This window comes from Dicentrarchus labrax, unplaced genomic scaffold, assembly GCF_905237075.1.
Source record: "Dicentrarchus labrax unplaced genomic scaffold, dlabrax2021, whole genome shotgun sequence".
NCBI lineage: Eukaryota > Metazoa > Chordata > Actinopteri > Moronidae > Dicentrarchus > Dicentrarchus labrax.
The window spans coordinates 28,521,098-28,548,494 of record NW_026136715.1 but is presented as its reverse complement, the minus strand read 5'-3'; the positions used below and the strand labels follow the sequence as shown (position 1 = coordinate 28,548,494).

At 41.0% G+C, this 27,397-nt stretch overlaps 1 long non-coding RNA gene across 1 annotated transcript in view; it reads right to left on the bottom strand.

Annotated features, from left to right (window-relative positions):
• Positions 1-240: 240 nt before the first annotated feature.
• The window catches only part of LOC127377851 (uncharacterized), a 30,446-nt gene continuing 3,289 nt past the window's right edge, over positions 241-27,397 (bottom strand). Inside the window, exon 2 of the long non-coding RNA XR_007887780.1 lies at positions 241-925. This is a non-coding gene — a long non-coding RNA (uncharacterized LOC127377851). The remainder of the gene's footprint in view (positions 926-27,397) is intronic.

Here is a 27,397-nt window from a genome sequence, read left to right as displayed (position 1 = left end):
TCTGTCCAAATGACCATATTTTAATTGAGTAAATAACCCAAAAGATAATGTAAAAAAATAGACTTGCAAGCAGGTATAACAGAGTCCAAACAGTGGGCCAACACAACCCATTAGTGCATCAATTCTATATTGACCCAAAAATTTTAACCAAGTGATTTTTAGTGTGTACTTCCTTCCATTCCACCCCCACCCCACCTCCCCCAGTAAGACCACACATCAAAGCAAAGACCACTTCAGCAGTTTATGTGAACTTCAGGACGAGGCTTTATTGATCAGACGTGCATTAGGAGTCACACACATACATACATGTGCACTAATACGCACTACTGCTTTTCTTAGACAGTGACTGTTCTTACACTTGTACCACCCTTTTACACACACACACACACACACACACACACACACACACACACACACACACACACACACACACACAACAGCAATTCATGGACCAAACACACTCCTCAAATAATCTGCAAAGAACAATAAAAAAGTCTCCAAAGGATAATGCAATTATAGCGGTACACAACAAAAATACAAATTCACTCAAAGGTACAGTATCTGTCATTTCTTACCTGACTTGTTTTATTCAGATTTTGCAAATAACTTCAATGTCTTTCTGATAATGTGTGTGATGGAGATAAATCCATGCAGTAACTGGAGCATGCTGTGTCTCAGTCCACTGGTTTCTGTGGAGAAGCTAACGTAGCTTCAGTTCTACATGTTAAAGCAGTTTTCATCTGAATTATCCTTTCCTTCACCTCTGTGGCTGCGTGTGTGTTCGGAGTGATCAATGCACAGCTACAGCTGGTTGAAGGGGACCAAATCCATTGAACAGTTGATTTGGTTCCATTTTACCAGCTTTAGCAAAGCATTTTAGTCTGAGTCTGGTCCCGAAAGGTGAGTGAGAGTGGATGAGGAGGACCTGAAAGAGACAGAACGAGAAGGAAGAAGTGATAAGAAAAGAGGTTGCCCAAGCACATCAAATAAGCACTCGCTGTACGTCGCAAACACATACCGTCATTGATTATTGGAGGAGACATTGCCCTTAAAGAGCGCATAGAAGCAGCAAGAATATGCAAAAAAAGGATGGATTTAGGAAGGAAAAAAGGCAGAGAAGAGTAGGAGAAGGAGAAACAGAGAAAGGAAAAGCAATGTGGGGATGAAAAAGATGAGCAGAAACAGGGAGTTGGGCCCTGAGAGATAACAGTGGAGCACATATAAACGATGGTTGCAGACAAACCTGAGAAAACAATGAATTCATCACCCAACTGCCAATACTGCTAATGAAGCCAGCGGATAGGACAGCAGGAAAATTAACTCTCATTGACCTCTGGTGCTGTGTGGAATGTCTCTTTCTCTCTCTCACACTTCCTCTGTGTTTCAGCCACACTCTCCTCTCTCTGTTTTCACATCTGTCTTAAGGTTTTTGGCCCCGTGGTTGGGGCCGTCTAGTCCTGCCACCTGCCCGAGCGTGGCAGCACACAAATGATGAACTCAGCAGTCTTCCTGCTAGCTGCGCAACTCTGCTTGTCCTTGGAGCAACTCACTCATTTCCTAGTTCAATTAGCCTAGTTAATCATTTAATCATTAGGAAATAAACTGTTTAAGCGGAGTCGTGGCCCTGCATTCCAAGCTATCGATATTTTTTGTCTGGGTATGTTTTTCCACAACTGACTGATATTTCTATTAATTCATTTTTGCACATCCAATCCGACACCATATCTCCCCTTATAGTTGACTATAAGTTTTGCTTGTAAAAGCTGCTACAATCAATGTCTTTATATTAGTTGCGAATCAAATGATGTTGTGTGACGTGAAAAGGGCTTCTTGTCGTGACAACCCTGCAGAGATTTATCACCCTACTCTGCAGGTCTACAGAGCATTTCAGTGTCTTTCAGCTCATTGTTTTGCCAACAGTTCCACTGTTTGGCTTCTGTCTCACCGTTCTCATCATCAGCATTGTTTTCAGTCACACAAGGCAGCTGTTTTAGGCAAAAAGCCTCTGATAAACCCCCTTTATACCACCTGCCCAGCAGCAACCAGCAGAAACCGGACAAAAGGAACCTGTATCTGAACACTACATTCTCTTAATGCAGGGCTACTTGTGATTCCTATAGTCTCTAAAAGTAGAACAGGAGCCAGAGCCTTCAGTTACCAAGCTCCTCTCCTGTGGAACCAGCTTCCAGTTGTGGTTCGGGAGGCAGACACCCTCTCCATATTTAAGAGTAGGCTTAAGACATTCCTCTTTGATAAAGCTTATAGTTAGGGCTGGATCAGGTGAGTCCTGAACCATCCCTTAGTTATGCTGCTATAGGCCTAGACTATCGGGGGATTTCCCATGATGCACTGAGCTTCTCTCTTCCTCTCTCTTTCTGCACTCATTCATGTCCCATTAATGCATGTTACTAACTTCACTTCTTCCCCAGAGTTCTTGTGCTTTCTCATCTCACAGGTTTTCATGGATCCTGGTGGAGCCTCCTGCCATGGTCCTGCTTGACTGCCATAGCTAATATCACTGATATTAGTGTTATTATTATTATTAATATTATTCTTATTACTACAGTTACTATTATTACTTTAATCACTGCTCATTGTTCCCCATCGTTGTTGTCGTTGTCGTCATCATCTTCTTCATGTTCATCATCATCATCAAAATCAGTCACTACTATTAGTGTAGTTGTTTCTACTGTTATCTAAGGTATCTGTCTTCACTAAATATTATAAGTTTTAGGTCAAACTCTAACTTTTAATTTTTGAAATACATTTTTAAGTTAGCTGAAATCTTTTTTTGAAATTGTTTTTTACTTTTTTTTTACTTACTGTGATTTTAAACATGAGCTGTGAACTATGGAGTTAGATTTGTGTCTTTATTACATTCGAGAAAATAAATGATCTGAGAAAAAAAAAATGTTTGAGAGAAAAAGTTATCACACCGATAGCAAAAAAGCATTTTATGAGAGAAAAAAAAATATTTGAGAGAAAAAGTTTTCATACCAATAGGAAAAAATAATAATATTTGAGACTAAAAAAAGTTTTGAGATTTTTCTCATAGAACATAAAAAAATATAAATTTGAAATTTGAAAAATTATTTCTGAGGAAAAAAAATCTCTCTCAAAATACTTTTTTTAACTCTCAAATATATCTTTTTTTGCTATCAGTGTGAAAACATTTTCTCTCAAAAAAAATGTGTTTCTCTCGAAACGTTTTTCTTCTCTCTCTCAAAAGTCTTTGCTCTCGATGCAGTTTCTTGCTCTCGTTTCAGGATTTTGCTCTCGCTGTGAAAATAATGTCATGGGTGGGGCCACGTTCCTATTGGCCAGTCGGGTGAGAATCGTCTTGGGAGTCGAACTGAATCATTACACCATTGTCGATTCACCGGCATAGATGCGCTGCCTTAGTTGAGCGCAGAGACTCCAATGTTTGGGTAAGATGATGACACACACAACTCGATGGGTAGATAGCTGAGCAAGTTGGTAATCAAAATCATTCCCATCATAGGAATGACAGTCTAGCCCTAACAGGTTAGAGAGTAACAGATCAGAGGTATTAAAGGGTGTTTAACTGGTTAGAGAGTAACAGATCAGAGGTATTAAAGGATGTTTAACTGGTTAGAGAGTAACAGATCAGAGGTATTAAAGGATGTTTAACTGGTTAGAGAGTAACAGATCAGAGGTATTAAAGGGTGTTTAACTGGTTAGTAATGTGGAGTTCAGCTTAGCTAACATCACTGAAGATTAAACATTAAATTGGCTGTCCTATTCTATTCTATTATGTTCTATGAGAAAATACTTTCTCTCAAAACTTTTTTTAGTCTCAAATATTATTATTTTTTGCTATTGGTATGAAAACTTTTTCTCTCAAATATTTTTTTTTCTCTCAAAACATTTCTTTTCTCGCATGTAATAAAGACAACCCACTCAACAATTTATTTAGAATAGAATATTTGTTTCTAAAACTCAATGACTCAAGTTTGACTAAAGAAGATAAGTAATTTAATCAATTATCTAAATTACAAACATGTCTTAAGGACATAAAATCCTGGATGAGCTGCAATTTTCTGATGTTAAACTCAGAAAAAAATGAAATTTTTGTACTTGGCCCCAAAAACCTTAGAGACTCACTGTCTAAAGATATAGTTACTCTAGATGGCATTACCTTGGCCTCTAGCACCACTGTCAGGAATCTTGGAGTTATCTTTGATCAGGATTTGTCATTTAACTCCCACATGAAGCAGACCTCTAGGACTGCCTTCTTTCATTTACGTAATATTACAAAAATTAGACACATACTATCATAGACAGATGCAGAAAAACTAATCCATGCATTTGTTACTTCTAGACTGCAACTCTTTATTATCAGGTTGCCCCAATAAGTCCATTAAGATGCTCAAATGAATTCAAAACGCTGCAGCACGAGTACTGACAGGAACTAGAAAAAGAGATCACATCTCTCCTGTACTAGCTTCTCTGCACTGGCTCCCTGTAAAATGTAGAATAGAATTTAAAATCCTCCTCCTCACCTATAAAGCTCTTCATGGTCAGGCCCCTTCATAACTTAAAGAGCTCATAGTACCCTATTACCCCTCTAGAACACTACGTTCTCTGAATGCAGGGCTACTTGTGGTTCCTATAGTCTCTAAAAGTAGAACAGGAGCCAGAGCCTTCAGTTACCAAGCTCCTCTCCTGTGGAACCAGCTTCCAGATGTGGTTCGGGAGGCAGACACCCTCTCCACATTCAAGAGTAGGCTTAAGACGTTCCTCTTTGATAAAGCTTATAGTTAGGGCTGGATCAGGTGAGTCCTGAACCATCCCTTAGTTATGCTGCTATAGGCCTAGACTATCGGGGGATTTCCCATGGTGCACTGAGCTCCTCTCTTCCTCTCTCTTTCTGCACTCATTCATGTTCCATTAATGCATGTTACTAACTTCACTTCTTCCCCGGAGTTCTTGTGCTTTCTCGTCTCGCAGGTTCTTATCGATCCTGGTGGAGCCTCCTGCCATGGTCCTGCTAGATTGCCATTACCAATACTGTTGTTGCTGTGCACCTGTCTGTCTGTCTGTCTGTCTGTCTGTCTGTCTGTCTGTCTCTCTCTCTCTCTCTCTCTCTCTCTCTCTCTCTCTCTCTCTACCCCAGAGACTGAAGGATCTGTCCTAGGTTTCTGCCTTTTAACAGGCAGTTTTTCCTTGCCCTTGTCGCCAAGTGCTTGCTCATGGTGGTACTGTTGGGTCTCTGTAAATAATGTTTTAAAGAGTTCGGTCTAGACCTGCTCTATTTGAAAAGTGTCCTGAGATAACTTCTGTTATGAATTGGCGCTATACAAATAAAATTTAATTGAATTGAATTGAATTAAATGATCTCAGTTGATGCATATTATTCCTCTGAGCTAAAGAGATCCATTGTTGTCCAAAACTGTCAGTGAGTTGCACTGTTGCACTTTTTGTTACACATTTTAATCAATCAATCAATCAATCAATTTAAATTAACACAAATACTAAATACATGCACCATATTTCTGCTGCTGGAAATATTCACTATCACACCATGTGTATTAATCCACTATTTTCTCCTGTTTCAGTAATGTTCTTTAAAAACTAAGAACTTTTTTTATTATAAAATATGACCCGTTGTTTATTATTTATGTCTTTAGTAGGAGTGAGAGAAAGACGTATGAGTGACAGACAGGCCTCGGTCTGTTTATCTGAATGGTTAGAGCCTTTTTCCTTAAAGGACCCTTTTTCTATCATCAAGTGACATATTTTATGGATATTTAATATTATATTCAAAACTGTACACTTAACTTTGCACTACAAGTTTTCTTACATGCCTTAACATCAAGAAGACCTCGTAACACCCCGTAAAGCTTTGGTGACCCCTAGTGGAAATGAACAACTGGGTCAGAGAGTATAAAATAACCATCACAAAATGTCAATCTTATAATTTACCTGTCATGGTATGTGCTAAGCCACAGCTTTCACCGAAATGTAACACTTCACAAATTTCACTTGACCTGCTCAAGTGAGTTTTTAAACTGGTATTTAACAGCCTATATCTCTACTGGGTTTTGGCACTCAAGATAGGAGTGTGTGTGTGTGTGTGTGTGTGTGTGTGTGTGTGTGTGTGTGTGAAAGAGAGATTATACTGTCAGTCCTGTATCAAAGCTGTCCACCCCTCTCTAGATAACAAATACATCAGCCTCAGTGCACACAAATCACATTACAAAAAAAAGAAATGCTTAAATACTGGCAGTGCATGTAAGGAGCAGGACAGGGCCTGTTCACTACACCCCCCCCTTTTTTTAATAAACTTGTCACCCAAGAGATCGGCAAATTGATGAGGGGATGCATCCTTGACTGAGGAAAAATAAAGAGAGGGAGAGAAAAAGAAAGTGGCTGGAAATAGAGGGGGAAGAAAGTGGGAAGTAGCACACAGAGAAGGAGAGGACAAGCTTGCGTGGCCTGAATTCTCTACTTGTCCCAGAGCCGCTGTTGTTCTACCTCTGCAACTGCAGTGTGTGTGTGTGTGTGTGCATTTTGTGCTGTTTTGATCTCCGATGTGCGAATGTGTATCATGGACAATGATCTATGAATGTCCACATAAGACTGGGCGAGTGTGTGCGCATATTGCTCAGCGAGCTACTGTGTGTGTTCAAGCGCGAATATCGACTTCAGGGGAGAGAGCGCTACATGTGAAATTCTTATCATGGCGGGATTTTCAGTAGATTAGGGAGAGAATCCCTTGGCCGTACTGTCTGCACTTTATTCCGGTGATCCACGAGCCCAAACGCTCATCAAACGGAGTGACCCTCCTTCACACCTCCACTCAGATCCAACATCAAACAGAATCATTACGCCCGCGCCGTTTTATCATTAACCTCGCTCAGATGTCTGCTGAAAGCTCTGCCGACGAGCGCTCTTTCAACATTAAACTGTAAGTCGAGATCAAAACTACAATAAGTGAAAGGTGTTGTGCATTCGCAAGTTTAGCAGTGGCAGGAACTTAGGGAAGGGGGTCCGTATGTGGGTCAGGGCTGCTGCATGTGTGTGCACTCTTGCTGCTACTGTAGGTGCCCTCTATCAGGCTGACTGCATGGCTGGAGATAGGCTGGCTACTTATCTATTCTGGGACTGTGCTGTCCGCTGCATTCCTGCCCTTATATTGGAGAAGGGGGGGGGTAAGGGCTAGGGACAGCTGGACGCCAGCGGAGAGAGAGGGAGAGACGTAGTGGTGAAGACAGTCAGGGAGTCACAGTGGGAAGGTCAGTGAGGGTGGGAGGCGTCCCCAGGGAGACAGTACAGGTGGTGTTACAGAGCAGCTGCCAGCCCAACACTATGTATCCCCAACAGGAGGAGTGACACTTTGAAACCAGTCCTGCAGCGAACTTTGTCACTCTTTGTGACTGTGATATTTTCATTTACAGATGTATGGCCTGACATCGGGGCTGTGCCAACACAACCCGTTGTATGCCGCCACTCCCATAACTCACTCAGCCTCCTCTCTCGCTGAACATGTTTGCGTCTCAGCTAGTCCTCTCAGCTCTCTCTCTTTCCTTATCAGGACAAGTGGCTCTCAGTGACTGACTGATGTCAGGCCACAGCTCTCCATCCAGGGCTGCACAGTGAGGGAGAGCATCACTTCCTGTCATGTCAACGCACTACGAGTGACTTCTGACAACAGTTTGTTGCAAAATAACTATATAAGTCAAAATGCTTTTTTATGACATCCTCGTCGTATTGTACCCATTTCACAATGTATACCAAAAAAAGTACAAAAAAATATATTTCTTTATATTTTTATATCAAAATCCAATGATTTTTTCTTCCTGTAAAACAAAATGTGACCAGTGCTTATGTAAGCATGAACCAACCAACTTCAACCAATACAACTTTATTGCTTGTTCAGAAACACAACTTTGTCACTACAAAAACACACCTTTATCACTAGGCACTGGATGCTGCATTCAGTCTGACAGTTAAGTCCCTCCCTAGCTACGGAAACGAACAACATTCTGCTTTCTGTTTCATGTGGACTAACGAAAATCCACTTAAATCTGCAATAATCTTCTGTAATGCAGCATTTAAATGAAGCGGATTTAGACAAACCATCCTAATGAAGGCCTCTGTGCATGTCTGATGAAGATGTTTGCCAGTTGGTAATTAGCTTAATGCAAGGCACACTATAGTAATGAAACAAGTTGACCTGTGGTCAGGCTGTAAACTTTATCTTCTGTGGCTGGCTGTATTTATTCCTGCTAATTACCCGCTGACTAGTGGCAGAGGGAAAAGTGGGACGTATATATCAAACTGAGCACGGACAGTCATGGTGGATGGGATTGTGATGGGCATTGCAGAAGTGGTGTAAAATTAAAGTCCATTAGGGGAGATCAGGCCAGTGGTTAGGCCCCCCTCTCTCCCAGTAAGGCCCCCTCGTCACAGGGGTTAGTGGTGCTAATGCTGCTGCAGTCCACTGCAGACACCGGCTGGCTGGCTGGCTGGCTCCTCTTCCACCACCAACCCCTCCTCCCGCTGCATTTGGACGTGAGCAGCTACCCAGCAGCTGACTCAGCACTATTCCCACGCCTGATTGGTTGATCAGAGGAGGAGACAGGAGCGTAACAGGACCCTTTATCCTCTTCTCAGCCACTTTCTTGCTCCCTTTCTCTCCCTGAAGATAAAACACGTCTCTCGGATAAAAACGCTTCCTGACCTTGTGCGGCTGCTCGGCTCAGGTGTTGTGCCGTGGCTGCCGTTACTGCATGGTGGTGAACTTTTTCTTTATCGGTCAACAGCCCTCTCTGAGGTTACTACGGCCTGTGATGATAGTATCTTTAAAGCTACGTCCACACAACTTTTGACATTATCTCCACCGACATAATAGACCTTGTGTTCACGTTTCACTCAAGGTAAACTCTCCTTCCAGTGGATTTGTTTAAAATGCTGTGACCGTTTTTTGTTTATGCTGCTTAAATGTATCATGATGGGATCTTTAATGTCTCTATAGGACATCATTAAGAGTGTCTGCAGTGCTCATACTTTGTGATTATTGCAGTGTTTATCTTCCGTCCGCTCTTGATTTTACCTCACAATGATTTAATCCTCAAAGCGGTTTTATTCCTTAACCTTTTAATCTAACGGCAACACCCTTAAGACAATCAATACCTATTTAGATGATATATTTAATTATATCCTCTCCTGCTCCCTCACACACTCTCTCCTTCCTGCCTTTCTTTGTAGAACACCACAACCTGCACACCGGATTTAACTCTTATTTAGATTATTTGAAAAAAGCACCAGGGTATGTATCCTTCCTTAATTTAACCTTACTGAACTCTCGGGGGCTTTGTTTGTTTGTTTTTAGACTTTACAGAGGTGAAATACTTCACATTAATGTAAGAAGGATGACACTGTAAGTGTCCTTAATGAGCCACTTTATCCAGTAAGTTCACCAAATATATATACAGAGTGTTCAACACTGTTTTGCAAACTCCTCCTGCAGACTCCTCGCAGTTCACATGTATGAGTCCAGCTATAACTGCCCCTCAACACAGTAACACGCCATTAATAACTGTAATTACATTAAAAGGACATGGCAACCAGCAGAGGAAAGATCTTACCCGAGCCAGCATTGCTGTATGAGATTTTATGTGCTAGAAAATGCTGAGATGTGACTTCACAAACTAAATGGAAGTGGTGTCTAAAGATGCTTAGGACAGCCAATATCAGCAATTATTTGCTCATAAACTAACATAAGGATGTAAAAAATGCCAGCCGCACACAGGGCCGTCACTAAAACTTCTTGGCTAAGTGGAACAAAGGCAGATAAATGGAGACAGCTTGGATAGAAAGAAATGATGGGAAAAGCTTCAGCTTCTTGAGTGAAAGGAGATTGGATTAAGAGAATGAAGGGCACCGCCTAAGTTAAATGAAACTATTTAATGTGAAGGTTTTTAGAAGAACTCTTTTAAGATTTTTTTTTTCCGGACTGAACGATACCGAAGTGGAGAAGACGTCGCCTCGTTTTGTCGGGGAATGATGTCATGATCCATATGCGGTGGCTGCCAAACCGCAGCAGACCTGCCTTCTGTCTTCACCTTTCTCTCTCCCTCTCTCTACTTCTGATTCTCACTCCAAGCACGCTCCCCTACTACCTTCCTCCCACCCTCCTCCACCTCTTACCCCGCTCCCTTCGTCCCCTCCCATAACGAACCACAGCCGCCACTTAGGTATTTTAGTCGTGCATTCATTACAGGCCACAGCAGGGCCAATAAAGTCACGTTTGATATACACTCTGTCATGGAACAAAAAATCCAGTGCAGTTTAAGTCAGAAAGGAGCTCAGGCTTAAAGATAGACCCGGCTGACATGCTTTCTTTTGTGAGTGAGTGGGACAGCCGTTCTTTCTAAGCCTGAAAAGCACACAGAGAGAGGAAGGTCTCATTACAACTGCTCTGTTTTAACTTGAGACAATGGGGATCGAAAGAGCCAGTTAGAGCAATCTAGATTAGCATCTGTGGCAGATCAGCGTCTTGGTTGCCTGTGTAAAGATATATGCGTCCGGAAGTGTGATTAAAGTGAGTTAACAAAGCTTTTGGCTTAAAGGCAAAACTGTGTTTTGCCGAAGAAACAAAGCAGTTGGATGGAGCCTAAAGTACAGTGTGAATTTTTAACTGTTCCTCAATGATTAATAATATAGCGATGGACTTAAAGCTGCAGTAGGTAACTTTTATAAAAATAACTTTTTGTTATATTTGCTAAAACTTTCACTATATCTTGACACTATTTCTTGGCTCTGATTGGTTGTTTTCGTTCAGGCCGGTAGATTCCCAAAAATACCATTAGGAGCACTAGGAGGAGCTAGAGGAATTTAGATTTTTTCACAGATTATCTGTCTCATGTTCTACTGTCAGGATATAGTGAAAGTTTCAGCAAGAGAAAAAGTTATTTTCATAAAAGTTACCTACTGCAGCTTTAAACATGAGCAGAAATAGATAACTGATAAATTATGTTTGCCAAAACAAAAATCTGTCTAGAGCAGCAAGATATGTTTGAGCCCTATAAGGCTAATTTCTCAATATCAAGCATAAAGGTGAGTCAGCAGCATTGGTGGTAAAAGCAGAGTAATCTGCCGTGCAATATTAAATATTCTATTTTCCTCCAAGACTTTTCTTTTTTTGGATTTTGAATCCATTCACTCAGGACTAGTAGCCGTCGCTATTGAGGTAGAGGATAAGGCGCCAGGTAACATATGACACATTTCAGCTGATGAATTGTTAAAACATTTTATTTTATTTTTGTTGCCAGGTACTTTACGAGTGAGCCTCTTGGAGCTCGTCAGACCAACTTTCTTTTTGTAATGGGTTAGGTAATAAGGAAAATGTCTATACAAGAGCTGAAAACAAGTATATTATTATAATTATTATTTAAATTTGTTGAAAACCGGGAGAATTTAGTGTTTTACAGATATCTGTCAAGACTTGGGCCTCCTAGCTTGAAACTGGGACAGACCTGGACTAACCAGGAATAGGAAAGGATTCACTTCAGTTCCCCTCAGTTTTATAGACCTTTCAAGCGTCTTTTAGCTTTTTGTTTTGGATTTACATTTATTTGATAGCTGTAGTCATTACTATGCAGATTAAAACATTATACACCAAAAATATGATGCAAAATGATTGTTACACATGAAAGCAATATAAGCTCAAACTGCACTGCTATTGCTACTTTTACTTAAGTACACTACAATATTTGAATTGTTTTTCCTCCACTGTGCTTTTCAAACTTTCAAGTGAATATTTTTCGAATATTTGACTCATTTGCTTTTATCTCTCCCTCCTCTTTCTTTCCACTCTCTCCTTCCCTCTTTAGGGACCTCAGGACCAGCCAGAATGCCCCCGCTGTCCTGCGGCTTTGTCTTTCTCCTTCTTCCTCTCTCTTCCTTTATCTCTCTACCTCTCTCTGCCACCGCTATGATCTTGCCTCATGAAGCTTAGAGTGGCCCCCTCAGCTGTGTGTCCGGCCACAGACTGACCATTGGAGACACATGGAAGGAAACCAGATCTGACACACGTACCACCATAATGCAACATGGAAATGTATTGTATTATGGGGCACACAGCTTCCCAGTTAATGCAAGTAATTAGAGCGTTTTTACCACACTGCCTCAACCAATCTTATATTTCATGTTACCCCCTCTATCTGTCTCCAGTCTGTCCTGTTCTGTTTCTTCATCTAGGTTGACTGTGAAGTAAAAGAAATGTAGGAAGAGTCCATTTCTTCACATGCAACATGTTTTGCTACATTCACTGTGATATAGCATTGCTGATTGTAGTGTGCTTGGATATCATATAATAAGATACACCACTACATGGTACGGAAGCCCACTTCCGCCAATGTGACTGGAAAAAAAATTCTGTAAGTCATTATAATGAGAAACTTTTCTTAAAACAATGACTAAGTGCGCCCGGTTAGCTCAGTCAGTAGAGCTGGCAACCCATATGCAGAGTTGCTACAGCGGCCTGGGTTCGAATCCGACCTGCGGCCCTTTGCTGCGTGTCATCCCCTCTCTCTCCACCCACCTTTCCTGTCTCTCTACAGCTGTCTATCAATAAAAAATACAAATAAATAATGACTAAGCATCTCAAAATAATGGGCTTCCATAACACTGATCTCAGTCTAACAATTGCAAAAATAACTGCAGCATGTACAGCATTTAAACTGCTTCTGCTATTATTATTAGTTACATTACAGTTCTTATCATTACAAGTATAACAAATAGCAATATATCTATACATACACCAGTGTACACAGTGGTGTACATTCTGCTGTGACAATAGTAGTCAGTATGGTTGTGACCCTTCAGCATCATTACACAGATATCAACAAATACAAACAGTTTTCCACTGTAACAAAATTATTTTATACCCATAAATAGCTTCTTAACAGATACATCTGGAGATTTTTTTAGCGTCAACAAATACCAAGACCAAAACCAATAATATATATCTACTTACAATGTATCAAAGTCTTATTTGTCTTATTCCTCTGTGCCTGTTTTAGCTACCTATTTTAGCCCTTCACTCACATTGCCTACATAAACCTAGGTGCATATTTAGTTTGAAACTTGACGGTTTTGCAGTGATCTTTTAAGCATGATCATAAAGTCTATTTTTTCCAGAGCTGTGAGCTTCATGCATAAGGCATCAATGTTCTTGTTGTTGTGGTTGATAAATACGTGCACAGTGATGGTAAATGGACATGCAATGAACACTTTAACTTTCTACGATATTAATTTTCTGTAAAGTAACTGTTATGTATATTGAATTGAATGTATGAGCTGTGGCCAAATTAATGTAGTAAATTTTCCCGAAACCATAACTTATGACATGCAATAACATCAGAAGGGCTAAATAATAACAACATAAGGCTTATGTCTCAAAATAAAATAATGAATTTATTAATCAGAGCGCTAACATTAGAACGTAGCGCTAAATATTCATTTGAATTTGTGAATGATTCTCTGTCAAAATCGTCTGAGAGAGGGTGCAGAAACAGCAGTTTGCAGCTCTATCACTTCCCTGTCACCTACACTCTCAACAAACAGCGTTGTCCATGGTTCTGAAACTGCAGCTGAGCGAGACTCACATGTATCTCAGCCAATCATTTTGTTGTTTTTGGTATTTCAGAAAAACAGAGGGGGCAAAACATGTAATTTTATTTTTTTTAGTGCCACAGATAGGGTAGAGAAACCAGAAAGTATTGAGATGGACTAACATGTTGTTGGTTATAAATATATTTGCTGCAACGTTCATTATATCCTGACAGGAGAACATGAGACAGATCATTTGTGAAAAACTCTGGTTCCTCTGGCTCCTCATAGGGCATTTGTAAGAATCCACCGGGCCTGACAGAAAACAACTAATCAGAGGCGAGAATGATAATCGATAGATAGTTTAGTCTCATTACCAGGTTGGTAAATACCCGCTTTGGGTCAAATACAGATGCTCTGGGTCCTAAAGCATCGGTATTTAACAACCTGGCAAAGAGTCTCAGCAATCAACTATCTTTCTTTGTTCTGATTGGTTGTTTTCATTCAGGCCCGGTGGATTCTTGCAAATTCCATTAGGAGCACTAGGAGGAGCCAGAGGAACCAGATTTGTTTATACAGATTATTTGTCTCATGTACTTCTGTCAGGATATAGTGAAAGTTTCAGCAAAATGAGAAAAAGTTATTTTCATAAAAGTTACCTACTGCATCTCTAAAGTCTGCTATACACTCAAGTCTGATTCTGAAGAGACACTCAGTTAACACTGCTGGTACTTTTCAGACCTACAATGAAATCTGATCCCATCAAGGTGCTGTGCTGATGTCGCTGGATCCGACAGGGAGAAATGTTTTCAGTCCACCCGGAGTGGAATTGCAGAAGCAGCCCATAACTACTACAACAGCCTCAGGCCAATACACAACCCACTCATGCTGTTCACTAAACCTATAGTTTCTACAGTAGCCCTGCTGCTGATACAGCACTACTGCTGCTGTGTAAAGCCCACTGTTACAGATGGTAATCCGCCTATCATATACTGTAATAGTCTCTGTGCTACAAAATGGAAGCAATTATCTCAAAGCACACAACGATCGGTGGAACAGATCACAACGCATAACTCTTTATGGGTTTCGAAGATTTACTTTCGGCGGCTGACTCTCCCTCTCTCTCAGTAATTCGTGTTCTTTACGATCCCACTCTCTTTCTCTTTTGTTTCTTTCTTCCTCTGCCTATTGATTATTCATTCCATCTTGTTTGCCAAAACACATTTTGGAGTTGTAATGTAGCCTTTATGCCACCACCACCACCATTGTTTCCTTGTTTCCTTCACTCTCCTGTCCTTTACCTTTTCTACCCTCCAGCCTCTATTTCTGTCTCCTCTTCAGGAACACAAGTACTGAGCAGAGATGGTGATGACACAGGAATGCTAACTAGACTTGTCCTGACGCTGCACTCTCCTCCTCTTAGATATATAGGTGCACTTACAGGAGGGGGCGGGGTTGGGCAATCACAGCCCGTCCCTGTCTGACTTGGTGCTCCACCGTTTGACTGACAAACTCCCTGACTGACTGGCTCATTTTATTGGCTGACAGGCCACTACTGCCTCGCCGGCTGCTTCACTCATCTTCCTTCTTCATCGTCCTGTATCACTGGCAGTAGCGAGCTGGCTCCCTGACACTCTGCACTCCAGCATGCTGCTCCCAATTACACTCCTCTCTCCTCTGGTAGACCAGAGGGAGATGGATGCACAAGGCCCCACGCAGGCAGAAGGCGCGTTCGCATAGGTGGGTCTATGTAGGCAGAAATCACATGCAGACACATGAAAGCTGATTCTGCACATCATGTACATCTTGGATGCTCATACAGACCAGAAGGAATCATTTTATTTAGGCTGACAAATATCTAAAAAATGTTGCCTTGATTGGCAAGAAAGGATATCTCCTCCTTCTACCTACTTCCAGAATCTATGAATATGCAAATGTTTTTGATTTCGAAGGTGTTCCTGCTGGACACAAGATGTCTCCTACTTCACTGTAAAGACAATTCTCAGTGGATGTACACTGGTGGCTTCAAGTTTCTACATCACACTGTACAAGTTGCATACTGGACCAGGACTGACTTCCAGACTATTTGTGATGTCACAAATCCTGCTGGTAGTTAAAATCAGATTTTTAATGAGCACAGAAAAACTTTCCACTTTCAGTAGATGATGAATGTGAAAACATCAAAAAAATAAAAATAAAAATTTGTTTGCTTTAATTTTACACAAAATCTTTATTTACTTTAGTTTTTAAAGATAAATATCTATTACATGTACACAATGACCTATAAATACAGGCAAACACTACTGTAATACAAATAATCAGGCTTAAATCTACAGAAGTGCTGTTATTAATTTATTTTTCTTATTTTAATCTGAATTTTAAAAGTTATAGAACTGTTATTGTTGTTGTAATGATTGTTAATACAAAACATGTATTCAATGTTTTTGCTTGAAAACTTCCATATTTATAAGTATCTAAAGATAACAAATCCATGTAAAATTACAGAACAAATACTTCTTTAACTGTTAACTGTCACTCACTTTTATTATTTACAGTTACAGATTTTTCCACATTATTTTACATTAGACACGTACATTCACAGGCTATTTTTGTCATTTCAGTAATATTTCCATGTATTTTGAAAAATACATCAAATTTGGTGAGGAAAAACCTTATAAACCTAATTTATTTTTTATTTTTTTACAATGTAAGGAACAAAAAGAAACACTGATTTCTGAGTGGAGGTGGGCTTTAACTGTCGTTTATTAATTCAATAATGTTACATTGTATACAGAAATTTTCCGTATTTTTCCGTTTTCAGCCCCTCCTGTTCAGCTTCACGAGACCAGTTCCCAAAAATTAATCTACAGCACATGAAACCACTCTCTCACACTCTTCTCATATCCAGTAATGTGAATAACAATGTGCCCAGAAATGCATTATATTCCCAGTTATAACTTATGAGATATATCACTGAAACTCTACTTTATATTTTCCCTGAGAAGCCTCTCCAGGCAATATATTTTCTTGAAATAGTGCAGGAGATTGATGCATGCGCTCTGAACTGGGGTCTGCATTATGAAAGGCACCAGGACAGTATACTCTATAACCCAAATGTATTTTGAACTCATTAAAAAGTGTTTATTCTGGGGGGCGAGTGGCAGCATTATAATGTGTGTTGTCATCAGAAGAAACAATTAAGAGTGGGAAATGCCTTTTTCTTATTTTTTGGTCAACTGACAATTACTGTCGTAAAATTGTAAATGTTATGACCTTATAAACACAGACAGAGTGTAATTAGAATATTAGGATGACTGTAAACCCTGGCAGTAATTATGAGGGTGTCAGTGTAAGGGGAAACCTGCGTGTGTGTAATCTCCAGTGAGCAGGGGGAAACAGTAGCAGCAGGAACGTAGAGGAGGGAGATGCGGCCCACCACCACCACAGTTCCCTTGTTCCTTTAATTACTTCCCTCTGCTTCACAGCTTCACTGCATAACAATTATCCTGCGTGTTCATTTGAAGGGAGCAGGCCCTCTCTCTTCATATCGTACAGTAATAGACAGGCTCTGGTGTCAGCAACATCACTTGATGTACAGAGAATGCTAGTGGGAGCCATTAAATTAGACTGGCTAATACAACTGTCTTTCACCTCTTTTTCTTTTCTTCCTGCACCATAAACAATAAACAGGTAGCCCATGGCTTTGCTCTTTCCAGATGTGAAGTTCTTCCATTTCCTCCCTGCACTACATCTTATGAGCTAAACAGGCAAACAGTATAATTGGAGGAATAAGGGAATAAACTGAAATGTTATGACCAAGTGTGAACCTATTGTGACATCACCCATTGGTTTGTGGAGTACCGTTTTGAACCCTCCAGTACGGCGTTTTGGCCGCCGCCATGACAGTAAAAAGGAGCCAGCACTAGAATGAGACGTTGATAACTATAGAGGAAGCGGTTCAGTTCAGTCCACCATGTTGAATCACCCCATTTTTACAGTAGCCCTGAGCAGATGAACTAAACACTGGCTTTTCAAAGCCACTGTAATTTCTCCTACATGCTTGGAAGGCAAGCTGTATTCAAACGGATGCAATCTGCAACTTCACCGCTAGGTGCCATTAAAAGCTGCAGTTAGTAACTTTTAAAAAAATTAACTTTTTGTCATATTAGCTGCAATATGGAAAAATATTTCCTGACAGTATGAGAGATGAGACAGATGATCTGTGTAAAAATCAGGTTCCTCTGGCTATTTGGTATTTGCAAGAATCCACCAGGCCTGAATGAAAACAACCAATCAGAGCAGAGAAAGATAGAAAGACACTTTGGGTTGGAGGCTTTAGTGTTATTCTTAGCGTCAGTATTCGATGACTTGGGAATGAGACTCAACAATCAACTTTCTTTCTTGGCTCTGACTGGTTGTTTTCGTTTTTTATAAAAGTTACCTACTGCACCTCTAAGTGTTTTACTAAGCATAATGTAAAATTATGGTATTTTGGAAATCATAAGGTATAATTAAAGTGATATATATGCACACATACCAATCATAGGTCAAAACATCAATTTGGCTGAATTATAAAAGCCAGAAGGAGCCGAAAGAGCTCAATAATCTGACTCACCAAAATCTGTGCTTTTGGAATGTTATGTCCTTCACCTTTCAGCCATTTGTTTGTGGCTTCGGTGTGCTCATATTTTGAGTACGTCCAAAGGAGACACACACATTCATGCACACACGTACACCTCAGCAAACAGGAAGGGGTTGGGCCCTTTTGCAGTCTATCGGAGTCTAATTCAAGCAGATGTCTGTTTAATTGATCGAAACAAATTACCTCAACATTGATCCCTGTCCTGGTGTAGGGACTGATCGGCTTTTTGGAGGCACGCAGCCTGTGTGTTTTGTGTGTGTGTGTGGGGCAGGATGCAGCTCTTAGGCTCCGACCTGCTCACAGAGAATGTATGACTTAATCGCTAAATGATAAATCGTAATTTGGTTTCTGATTATGCTGTATGTTGTCTTAATCGATTTTCAGCTTCCCTTTGAACTGATGCACCATCATTCTCACATTAAAATGCTCGGGCCAATTAACTAATTGACTTTTAAGGCTCATAATTATGAGCAATTCATTAGGTTTCTAAAGTCATTTATTATCTGGGCTTTATCTGTTTTTCTTTCATCTGTCTTTTTTTTATTTTATTTTAGAAAGTCATTTGTCTGCGGTGATTTCAGTGACACTTCTACTGTACAGCAGACGCTCCATCTCTAATAAGCACCAGCACATTTTACCAGGGTTCTGTAATGACTCAGTGCATGAGCAGTTTGCCAGCGTAAGCTGTGAAATTACACATTTACCTTGGCTTCAGCCCATCGCTGATATTACAAATAAAAGCTGCTTCTACAGTGAGAAACAAATCAGCGAGCCACTGCTCTCAGCACAGATACATTATATCCATGTAATGTGTTAGAAAAAAGAACATAAACAGCCAGATAAATCAATACTGTGGCTGTCATATACATATATATATATATATATATATATATATATATATATATATATATATATATGTGTGTGTGTGTGTGTGTTTACCCTGTAGGGAGTGTGTCCGTACACATATTTAATTTACATTACAGCATCATATGTGACGATATCTGTGTGTGTACCTATTGTTTGAGGAATGACTTTGGGGGGGTTCAGATGTACATCCCTCCTGAGATTCACTTTAGAGACATAAACATGGAAGGGGATATAATAGGCTGTGTCCTTGTATCAGGGCAAGACGATACATACATTACCACTCCACTGCATCTGTTTCAACTTCCATTACTCTTTAGCCCTATTATATTCTGTGGATTGCTGCAGATGCACACTTACTATAAACATGATTAAAAGAGGGAGAGAAAAAATCCCAGCAGTAAACTCTGGTGTTTAATATAATACTCCCAATTGTAGAGTCTCATACTGCCATCCTGTGAAAACTATTGCCAAAAAAATTATATGACAAATACCTGCAATAATTAAAAACACACATTTTACATTTCTAAATTGAACCAATACTATACTTAACAATACTTGTGTGTCTTTGTCATATTTGCTTAAACTTTCACAATATCTGACAGTAGTACACAAGACAGATAATCTGTGAAAAAATCTGGTTCCTCTGGCTCCTCCTAGTGCTCCTAATGGCATTTGCAAGAATCCACCGGACCTGAACAAAAACAACCAATCAGAGCCAAGAAAGATAGTTGTCAAATACACACACTTTGGGACTCTGGGAATGAGACTCAACAATCATATACAGCCTTGATCCAACTCAGGTAGATTAAGTTCGCCCAACAGAATTGCTTAACCATAGTGTTAAAGCCATTTAAATTCACATGTAAATACTTATCATAATTAAGTAAATTCAAAGAATACCTTCTGAGTATAGCTACATGTAAAAGTACAACAACACTGGGGTGGAACAACAGCCAACAACGCAGAATTACACAATTTGAAATGATTTGTTCTTGTTGGACCAGCATGTGTTGATTACACTCATCTGAATTATCTAGGATCAAAATCCTAGTTTGCTAGTCAAACACATTCCCATTTCAAATTCTACATCTTGTACTTATTTAAAACCCTCCAGGGGTGCGCACACAATATGCATACACTATATCCCACACACAAAAACAGACTTCAGACTAGCATACACATGATCAATCCAAGGGTGTTATTATGTAAAGTGATGATGTAACACAGTCAGTCAAATTGCTCTTCTTCAGCAATCATTTCATCTGCAGTCTTAATGAGTGGTGGCAGAAGTATTGATATGTAAACGGTGGATTAAGGGCGTACCCACATCTATCTATGGCTATAAGGGGATTCAGCCCTGCATTGAAACAGTGCACGATAGATAATGTATCAGCGAGACAATGGAATACAATCCATATTAACATCTTTAAAGGCTTATTAGACACTGCACAACAGCAACAACTATTTTATCTTTTGTCAAGACGACTGCAAGGTAAACAGGAATACAGCATTTATGTTGCAAAGTCATCTACCAGGAATGTGTGCCAGGGATATATATAGAATATCTAAAGAATGGCCTGGCCACCTCAGCTTTGTGTCAAATTTAACAGATTCATTTTAAAAATGAAAAAGCGAAAAGTAATTTAATGATCTGTTATGGCCACATTTTACACTAAGTGAATTAAGTTCAATGGAAGAAGACATGTATTTGGAAAATATGTCTTCAAATATTAAAATAAAACAATGTATTGAACTCCACCTTCAGATATTTGTATTCAATGGTTTAGTAATATGCCACAATAATGTTTTTGAGTTCAATATCTTTTGGAGGCTTTTCCAAGCAAATATTAATTTATTCTCTCTCTCACACCCCAACTAGTCGAGACAGACAGCCATCCACCTAGAGCTGGGGTCTGACCGAGGTTTCTGCCTCTTAAAAGTAAGTTTTTCCTTGCCCCCGTTGCTGAGTGCTTGCTCATGGTGGTACTGTTGGGTCTCTGTAAATAATGTTATAAAGAGTTCGGTCTAGACCTGCTCTATTTGAAAAGTGTCCTGAGATAACTTCTCTTATGAATTGGCGCTATACAAATAAAATTTAATTATATGATCTTTTTGGTGATGATAAAGTCACGTTGCAGGACTGTACAGGATGATGTTGTTTTAATCTTTTTAAGTTTTAAGTTTGAATAATTGTTTTGTACATTATTTTTATTCCTGGTGTTTATTTTAGTTTTTTTTTCTATTGACTTTTATTCATTGATGTTTTACATTTGTTTAGTCCTGCAAAATGTTATCCATTGTTTCAGCTTTGCTATGTTTCTATGAAAGGTGCCTGATAAATGAAGTTGTCCTGAGCTCGGTTCGCCAGCACCCGCACTATGTCGGCAGACTGGTGTCATTCCAGTAAATTAATGCGGCGAAAACGAAAACACAACAGTTCTTAGTTTCAGGGTAATTATAAAAACATAATTATGAATATTATATTCCCTATCTACCGGTAGTCCTGCACTGGTCCTTTAAGATTTATAAAACAGAAGCATGGGCACACACGGATCTAAAAATAAGACCAGTTTTTCGACGTGGACCTAGTCCCCGATGTTTGCAGATCTAAAATTGTTCATAAACTATGAAGACTAAAGACTATTGTGCTCTATCAGTGGTGGACAGAGACTGGTCAATCACACATTCATTCACACACATATACAGTCAGCTCTACTGTAGATTTTGCATTAAATTCCACATTCACAGAGGCAGACTTTCCAGTTGTTACAGTCAATGTTCCACATGACTGAGCTGTATGTAACTACTGCTAATCCCTCACTGGGCCCGCGGATTACTAGCTCTGCCTTTGCCCTTGTGTGGACTCCCAGATGGGGGAACCAGTCAACCAGCCAGCGGGCCGGCCGGTAAGTCAGCCAGCTTTCCCAGCTGGATACCCAGCTGAGGGGAGCGGCAAGGGAGGGTCAGGACAAGCCCCGAGAAGAAGCTGGAGGTCTCGGGACGGACGCATGGACAGATTGCTGTCTAGCGCGTTGCGAGGCGAAGCGGTGCCACCAGTTTACTTTTAGCGGGGCCCCCCAGTCGTCCAGCTTTGGCTGTCTCAGCACGGTGCCGCAGTCAGCATTGTTGCATATTTAATGTCCTGATGAGAGCTTCCACCTGCTGACATAGGCAAAGTGACAGAACAATACCCGCCCAGCCCCCTAGCTTGCACCCCCAACACACACGTGTGCACAAACACGAGCCCTGAACACCATCATCAATCCAGTCTCCCTCTCTCTCTCTGCCTCTTTCGCCTTGCCTCATCTCGCACGCTCACACGCCACAACTCCCTCCGCTCCGATCCCACTTCAGTCTACACTGCTCTCTCGTTTCCCTTTTGTCACCCCCAACCCCCAGCCCACACCCCCACCCTCAGCACTATGCCCTTCTATCTTTGAATTCTCCCACAGTACAACGACCTTTCCCTCTGGTTCTTAAAAATCACTGCAATAAATCCCTCTAACATAAAAACACACACACACACACACACACACACACACACACACACACACACACACACACACACACACTTGCCATCACAAACCCATTTCATGTTTTCTATTTTTTGGGTGTTTGGTACAGTGTGCATTTTTGGACCCAGTTTATCTCATCGGCCTGTTCGTCTGCTGCTAAGATTAGAACTGTCTCTTATATTGATGGTTAATTATCTTCAAAACACTGTCTGGCCGTGCGTGTTGTAATGTTAAACTATTCTTCTTGGCACAAAGCGCTTTCTCTCGTTTATGATCCACTGTTAATATTTTTTTTTTTAGCTTGTAAAATAAGATTGGCAGGAGGTGTAATCCAACTGCAGATCCCTGTCAGGCCCCGGCACAATGCCCTGGGGTGTACACCTGATCAGGGCCAAATTAAAGCACTGAAACTGGCCCAAATAGCACCTAAACAGGGACAGGTAAACCCTAACTAGGTCACATACAGTATTTATATACAAAGTAGGCCAAAATACATACACTAAAACCTGACAGGATGGTTGTTTCTCCCAAACCGCACCCAGATTAGTCATTGTAACAGCACACATACATCCTATACACTACAGAATTATCACACAGGAGTGATCAAAGAAAAGTGTTGTGCTGGCTCAGCAGGCTAAGACAGATATCATGTATCCTGACATTGTGGGTTTGACTCGTCATAAGTCATTTTCTCATCCCTGCTCCTCATTCTTCCTATCACTTTTGCCTCTTTGAGGAATCTAGTAAATGTCACAACCCCAACCAGACTGGAGATTTGAAGGTATTGTGAAAGAACAGGCAATGATCAGCAGGAAAGATTTTAGTCAGCCCAATCACCACATTAACTATGAACCGTTCGTAACGAAGCCAGTGTGTTGAGCCCAGATCCAGACAGCGTGACTGCACATTAGGCGTCTGAGCCCGGTAATCTGTCAGAGAGTCCTGCAGCCAGTCTCTGCCTCTTCCTCTTTCTGACCATCCTCTTGGACCATGCTATCCATTAGCAGGCATTTAATCACTGCACCATTTACTGGAAACTGCTGTCTGTCTGTGGTGTGTGTAAGTGTGAGTGTGTGTATTTTTTTAAGCTAATTCACAATCCAGAGTGTTGACAAATAACAACACAGAAAGTAATAGTAAGAGTATTCAAGGTGTTCTTGAAATACTCACCATTAGTATGCCTTCCTGCAAATAAACTCAAAAGAAGAGTGAAAGAGGGATCTAAAAATCTATTGCGGGTGAGCGGAAACTGCTGACTGGAGTTGCAGCTGCATCTACAGTTTTCTACTGTATGCATCTCTCTGCAGCAGCAAGCTGACTGGACTCAACTGGGCCACATCAGTGCACAAACACACCACACATGAGCATATAGGATGGTGGAACTAGAACATCTTCTCCAACGTGTGTCCATACAGTTCACGGACTCAGTCGAGTTTAAATGTTTGGTTCAGATGCAGCGCAGAATTTTTTTCCAACCTGGGATACATACTTCTTTACATTCCATAGTTGCTCTTGTTCATATGGGCATATAAAGAAGTATGTCCCCCAAGCAGGCCACTGTCCTTGGTGGCGCATCAGGTGCCCCCTCCCTCCATCCCAGCCCCCCCGCACGCCCACTAAATGGGGATGAAAAAATGTTGAATCAGGATTCATGCTTGTCACTGAATGCATGTAACCCCCCCCGACCAGCTTCAGGGTCCCTCCGGACATCAGCGACTGATACAGAAAATTGAGTATGCCCACACACACAAAAGTTCATACACATACGCGCTAAAATGCCAGTTGTTACACTTTTCTTACACAACTTTTCTCACCGCTTCTGAACTGCACAAAGCCTGTTACGCTATTAAGAACTGAACATTTAAACCTACATTTTTATAAAATCCCGTCACGTCGCATCAGAGATCAGACTAATTTACACAAAAAGCCTGCAATCATCTGCAAAAAAAACCATACTTTTAAAAGTCACATTTCATATGATTAACATTAAAATTGCCCCCTTTTCTCCTGAAAGAACAGTTTTTCATATGCTGCAGCGTACTACAATTTGTGTCCGCTCTGCTTTGACATACTGTACATTATGAAGCAATTTTACACACTCACACACACACACACACAGAGAAAGACACCCAGCACGCAATTCACCTTGAGTGTCACGCTTAGAGGTTCAGCTGCAGCGGTGGAGTGAAAGGAGGGGTGTGGGGAGGGGAAATGAGGGAGATGTTGCACTTACCTACAGGCAGATGTTGGACTGAGCCCCCCCCCCCCATCTCCTCGTCCTCCCCTCCTCACCCCTTGCTTTAGCTGGGCCGATGCGCCAAAGAGAGAGGAGCAATAAAGCGAGAGCGGAGAAGAAAAGGAGACTGGGAAGAAGAAGTGCTTCGTTCTCTCTTCTCTCAGTCTGTGTCCCAGGTGCTGCCTCTGCAGTCTCTCTCCCTCTCTGTGTTTAGCCACTCTCTCTCTCTTTCTCTCTCTCTCTCTCTAACACTCCCCTCTTCTTTTCCTTAATCTCTACCTCTTCCTCGCGTTGAAAACTTTTATTCCGGCTGCACAGCTCGCTCTCCCCACCGCTCCTCTGCCACTGATTCCTCTCTCCCTTCTGTGCCATTCATCTCCCTCCCTCCCCTCTCACACACACACTGTCCCATGCAGTCTATAGGCCACCATGCTATGCAGTTGACTGCCCACTCCCCTTTACATAGCATGTGCTCTCATTGTCTCTCTCTCCCTGCTCGCACTCTCTCTGCCTCTCTTTCGGTCAAACTACAGTAGCGTTACGGTCCCACGCTGGGCAGACGGTGGTGATGATGGGGTTGAGTGGCATATGTAGCGTGGCATGTGGACAGGTTGAATGGGGGAAAGCAGTCAGAGCAGACTAAAGGAATGTCAATATGTGTGTGTGTGTGTGTGAGTGTGTCAATCTGTAAATGTATGTCAGCATGCACAGTGTGTGTGTTTGTATGTGTGTCTTCAATTGCCCTTGTTGCTTGAGTGAACCCTATTCACCTGAGGCCCCCTGCCCCCTCCCATTAGCTTCAGCCCCAGATCCACAAGCAACCAACCCTCCCCATCATACACACACACACACACACACACACACACACACAACACACACACAAACACACACTGACAAAGACCTCCCCCTCTCCTCTCCCGTCCCCCAGCCCCCTCCTGCCCTCCCTCCCTGTCCTCTCAGAGATCAATACCAATTTATAGGCAAATGCACAAAGGCTGAGTCGCACTTTTAATGAATTGAACCATTGCTAACGTCAGGCATCTAATGAAGGCTCTGAGAGAGGCGTTAAGGAAAGCTATGGTGGGAGCAGGAGGAAGCGTACAAGGGTTATTGGGAGTGTGTGTGTGCTCTTTGTGCAGCTGTGTTTGAATTATGGGCCAACAGCTGTGACTGTGTCGCAATTTTCCAACTGGTCTTCCCCTTCAAATATTTGATCCCACTAATTATATGAGGCCAGTTATGATTATCGACGGCTCAATACCACTTTTTTTATATCCGATACATGCCCATTTCCCTACCTTAAAGGTGCAGTGTGTAACGTTTAGGAGGATCTATTGTCAGAAATGGAATATAATAATCACCTGAAAATAAGAATAGTTGTGTTTTTGTTACCTTAGAATTAGCTGTTTTTATCTACAGAGGGAGCGGGTGCTCTTCTGGCGGAGTCCGCCACGTTTCTACAGTACAACAAAACACTGGATCTAGATAGGGCCAGTTTTTCATGGGTTCCACAGCCAGCGTACTTTCTCCTACACGCTTGGAAGGCTGAGCTGCAAATTCACCACCAAGATGCCACTGAATCATACACACTGGTCCTTTAAACAAATAGTAATACATTTGTATGGATGTGCTTTGCTTAACCTAGCCAACCTATATAAACTTTTTCACACAGAAATTTTAGGAGCATTTTTGATTGGTCAGTTCCATTCAGACATTTATGAAATTTTGATAAATTGCATTCGACGCCAAGTATTATTCTTAAGTTGCTAGCCAACGGCAGCAATTTTTTATCATATTCACTGATTTTTCAAGAATATTATTTTCTATGTAGTGACTACATCAAAAGAAAGATTTTCTTATAGAATATTTTCATCCACAAAAAACATTTCATTACAACATTCTTTTTGTAACAGTGAAAACACAGATGGCGTCAATGAAGCATTCCGTCTTTAATTATGGAAAATCTTATTAATGTAATTACTAAATGAGATGGTGTTTTTGTTTATGTAAGGAATCAGTATTAAATTTAGACTGTTTCATAACCAGTTAAAAACTTAGGTTTAACTATTTATGTAATAGTTTAGGCAATTAAGGGATCATATTGGAACATCAATCCAGGGATTTTGGCCAGTAACAGACTAGGCAGCTGTGGCTCAGGAGGTAGAGCGGGTCGTCCACTAATCAGAAGGTTGGCCATTTGATCCCCAGCTGCTGCTGCTGCATGTCGAAGCAAGATTCTGAACCCCAAATTGCTCCTGATGCTTTTCATCAGTGTGAATGTTAATGAATGAGTTAGCTTCTGTTTGTGATGGCCTTTGCCATCCCTGTATGAATACGGAAAGTAGTGTGAAATGCTTTGAATGGTCGAAAGAAGGCACTTTATATGTACAGTCCATTTACCATTTACCATACCAATGCTTAATATCAGATTGGTGCAGTTATGACATAGTGGATGAACTGAGAGTAAGAACAAGTAGTGGTTTAAAAAAAAACCTTGAGCAGCCACCCCAGCATGCATTGCTCCTGGAAGTGCTGGCATTGCCAAACTGCAATATC